The sequence below is a fragment of the Corylus avellana genome, unplaced genomic scaffold (assembly GCF_965113065.1).
Source record: "Corylus avellana unplaced genomic scaffold, dhCorAvel1.hap1.2 HAP1_SCAFFOLD_91, whole genome shotgun sequence".
Classification (NCBI taxonomy): domain Eukaryota; kingdom Viridiplantae; phylum Streptophyta; class Magnoliopsida; order Fagales; family Betulaceae; genus Corylus; species Corylus avellana.
In genome coordinates this window covers 15202-20000 of record NW_028290508.1, presented here as the reverse complement: position 1 = coordinate 20000, position 4799 = coordinate 15202, and the positions used below count along the sequence as shown (strand labels likewise).

Here is a 4799-nt window from a genome sequence, read left to right as displayed (position 1 = left end):
TCTATTTATTCTTATATTCATTTTCTTTATTTATTTTATTCTTTGATATAATTCTATTTCTAATTAATTAGAATTATAATAAAATTGAAAATGAAATAAATATATTTAATGAAAATTTAATGAAAATAATATTAAAAAAAAATTATATGATTAGAATGAATGATTCATGAATATAAATACGAATCAAAAGATTCTATGGAATCAGAAAAGAGGGAAAGATCTTTCAGATTTAATCATACCACATTATATTGACAATTTAAAAAAACTGTTCATACAATGAGCATAGTATGATGGCGGTCGGGCATACTTGCCCCCATCGTCTAGTGGTTCAGGACATCTCTCTTTCAAGGAGGCAGCGGGGATTCGAATTCCCCTGGGGGTAGGTGTACTACGAAAGGAAGTTGATCATGAATTATCAATAAGCCGGGAATTGATTCTTCCTGGGTCGATGCCCGAGCGGTTAATGGGGACGGACTGTAAATTCGTTGGCAATATGTCTACGCTGGTTCAAATCCAGCTCGGCCCAATAATTGGCCGATCCACCATGAAATGATAGAACCCCATTTGTTGTTCCCCAGAAATGCCTGATCGGAATACGGAAGAATAAAAAAACTAAAATTTTCTGATATATTTTACCGCCGTTCATTTGCTCTCTTTATTTTTTCTCACAAATTCTGATCTTGCTTGCTAATGATCTAGATTCATACTAGATTCATATAAAGATCTGGAAGTATAAGGAAAAGAATAAAATAAAGAATAAATAAAAAAACTCTTTTTTTTTCATTGAAAGCTTTATTTGATTATTAATCAATTTATAAAAAACGAAAGGATTATTAACAATCCGTGAGGCGCTCTCACTAAAGTGCATATCCGTGTGTATATCAAATATATTACTCGCGTTTCTGTTACAATACGACTATTCTAATCTAAAATCTAAATAAAATAGAAATAAAATAGAAATAAAATAGAAAGGGTTTGAATTAAATCATAAGAATATGTATGATGTACACTTGATTTCCTTGGGATTGTAGTTCAATTGGTCAGAGCACCGCCCTGTCAAGGCGGAAGCTGCGGGTTCGAGCCCCGTCAGTCCCGACAGATCCAAATCCAATAAAAAAAATACATCAATTCATCTCTGCGTTTGCTGTGAAAAGGAGAACAAAAGAAATAGCAGAATTTCATTCACAAGAGGATACCCTCCTATTTTATTTATTTATTAGTTTCACATTTCTCATCAAATAAATATGGGAATTACCATTTATTCAACTAGTACCAATTGATAGGAGAAAGACATATGTAGATTAGTACAATGATTGGTAAAATTATATTCAGGATTCCAAGAAATACCGTACGGAGTCTGGCTTTTTCGATTATTCCCGATCTGTGTAATAGAGTACTATATGTTTACAGGGGGCTATACAGAAATGGAATTTGTACGATACAAAAAAGATTAACTTAACATAGTAACTTTGATATAATACTTTTAAGATTAAAAGTATATCCCTTTAGGGCTCCGATTTTGTGTAACCTCAATTAATAATTGAAATTATTAATGTGAATTTGAACCAATTTATCTCATTCAAATTTCACACTGAATTTTTGATATATGCATCCCAAAATTAATCCAAGGAAATGGGATATTAATAAAATAAAGCTCAAAGAAGATCCTATCTCTCTTTGTGAGGGAATGAATAATCTTTTTTAAGTTTAAGGGTCTTGCCGAAGAAAGAACAAACTTTTTAATGAATTTGATGGAATACTCGATTTTTTTATACCCGGACTCTCCTTATTTATACTACTTCTTTGTTTTCCAAGAAGATTAGATCATAAAAAGGGGGTTTAGAACTAAACTTCTTCCTTTTTACATTTCGCTTCTATTGGTTATTTTATTGGGGTTTTTTATAACCAATGTAAGTAAGTGTAAAGGCGGTCATATGATATTTCATCAGATGATTCCACAAGGAGGGACGTAGGTTATAGAAAAGAAAGAATGGAAAGGAAAAGAATGATAAAGAAAGTAAAGGAATTATTTATCGGATCAGGAATCAAAATTTGAATTCGGTATGGATAAAAGATCTTCCTATGTTATACTATTTAATTCTCGACGATGAATCAATTTGATAGCTCAGATATTGTTATTCATGATATTGCTCCGATTCGATATCGTCGAGATGTAATTCATCCCATTGAATATTGAATTTACAGGCGAAAGATTTATCAGCTCTATGGGATTAAATCCCGAGTTATTGCGAATTAATTAAAAATGAAACGATGAGATTATGGAAGTAAATATTCTCGCATTTATTGCTACTGCACTGTTCATTCTAGTTCCTACTGCTTTTTTACTTATAATATATGTAAAAACAGTCAGTCAAAATGATTAATTTGAATTAAACTTGACTGTTTAGTTTTTATCTTTTTATCAATGATTGAAAAGAAAAAAGAAAATGAAAAGTATTAAGATTTCGTGTCTTAAATGAAATAAGCGGACGAGAATCATCAGTATTTTATGAGATTCGATAGTATGGTAGAAAGAAATAGATGAATCTTTCTACCATACTTATTATTGTTATTGTAGTATATAAAGTCGTACTGTATAAAGATAGAGGTTTAATATAGATCAATCTGCAATATGTATCTTCATAGATATCAATTACATATATGTAATGTATTTACATAATGTACCAATTCTATTTCTTTGCTTCATCTATTTAATTTGTGTTGATTCCAATCATCAATCTGAAAAAATCGAAGGGCAATTCTTACTCTTACAATTCTAATTCCTAGAATTTCTGATTCTATTCAATATGAATCCCGATATCCATTGAAAGAATCAAATTGACGAAGGAAAAAAGAGTATAGGCCTATATTAATATTAATAAAATTAATAATGAAAAATTAATAAAAAGAAAATAAAATAATCTTTTTTTAGTATTCTGAAGAAGTAATTGATTGATCAGTTGACAGATGATCCAGTGGTTCATTTCCATGGGAACCTCTTTGGATTTCGAAAAGGATTAGTAAAGCCCACCGATTTTTAACGTTTGAACCATGATATGAAATGAGTTCAATAAAGCAAGCATAACATAAATAAGATTTCTAAAAGAATAAAAAAAAAAGCGGGAACGCGCAATATGTGACTTGCCCAAGGCAATATTTTATTATGTGTAGTATATTGTTGGACAACCACTATGTCTATGTTGTTTCCCATAGGAAGTCTGTATCCACTTAATAACATAATTATTTTCTTTTCTATTTTAACAGTAAAAAAAAGGACTTTGCAGAACGATCTATAAAACAATTGATATGGGTTGAGTTTGAGGAATCAAACTCAATTAGTAGTACTTCTAGAGTCCACTTCTACCCCATACTACGAGTGAAAGAGAAAATGTAAAGACTACCATTAAAGCAGCCCAAGCGAGACTTACTATATCCATGTGAATTATATCCCCTATCTCTATAAATATGAAGGAATTATTCCATTAATGTTCACTAATCATTATTATGTTCATTAATAATAGTGGAATCCCTGGCGCAGAGTCAAAAGGGAATTCTGACCCAATACCGTTGATGAAACAATCCAATAAACTCACAATTATAAATTCTAACAGGTTCCTATATGATTTATAGTAGAATCGGAAAACACTAAGCGCAAGCAAAATACGTAGATACACCCCTGGAAGTTTCAAGGGAATGTTACTAACATGTAGAAATAATAAGACCTAGTCTTTCTTTTGTTGACTTTCATTTCATTAAGTAAAAAGTATAAAAATATAGAGTCAAGATAGAGCACTATCTATCACAGACCCTATTTCTCATTTTATCTAATCCTTACGATTAGGTCTCCTGTTTGTCTCTGTGAAACAATCGGAAGATAGTCTATTACATTAAAGCCAATCAATATTAAATTGAATGCAGGAGCACAGAGAGAATTTCATGAGTCTATATACGAACAAAGTATCTTTCGGCCTTTACGTACGCAACTAATAAATTAATAATCAAATAAATTCCTCGTTCGTCTATCCAAATTAATTCAAGACCTAATTAATAAACACTACATTAATAATAGAAGAGCTGTCATATTAAGATTTAACGATTCTTTTTCATTCAATATTCACTAATATAATCTTTCCTTGAACTGAAGCCTAGACGCAAGGATTTACAGCATTTTCATTTTAGAGAACAGAACCGCCAGATGCTTATAGAATCAAGCAAGTATCAAGAGTCCCCCCCCCCGCTTACTTCTGCTGGAAAAAAATTTGTCAAGTTATCTCAGCAAAACATAATAAGGTATTCCGATTTTATTGTTGATCAGGCGACACCCAGATTTGAACTGGGGAAAAAGGATTTGCAGTCCCCCGCCTTACCGCTCGGCCATGTCGCCAAAACGATACAAAAAATATATGAAAATATTCCATTTTTTTTTTGGGGGGGGGGGTTATTCATTTTTGTACTTGTATCTTGAATACTGTTTTATTTAATCCCTTTCCTAAAAAAGATCCTTACTTTTCTCTTTGGATTGGATACATTTCTTCGATTGATTGTACAGTATCTTAAAACAAACACACTATTTAAAAACACCCCTCCCCCCCTTTATATTCTTTATATTGAAAAACCTATTGTGGATTTTCAGTCACAAAACAAAAATTCAGGATAAATTTGAACCATTAACCATTGACTGTGAATTTGAATTCATGAACGATTCCCGGGTTTGAATATAAAATTGTGTTTTCCTAATGATATAAAAAAATCCAAATGGATACATAACTAAACTAATCAATATTGATTAGTTTCAATAA

The 4799-nt window shown here is 31.2% G+C and overlaps 1 non-coding gene across 1 annotated transcript; it reads right to left on the bottom strand.

The window, feature by feature from the left end:
- Positions 1-4313: 4313 nt before the first annotated feature.
- On the bottom strand, positions 4314-4384 carry TRNAC-GCA (transfer RNA cysteine (anticodon GCA)). The gene has a single exon. It is a non-coding gene; the product is annotated as a tRNA-Cys (tRNA).
- Positions 4385-4799: the final 415 nt, after the last annotated feature.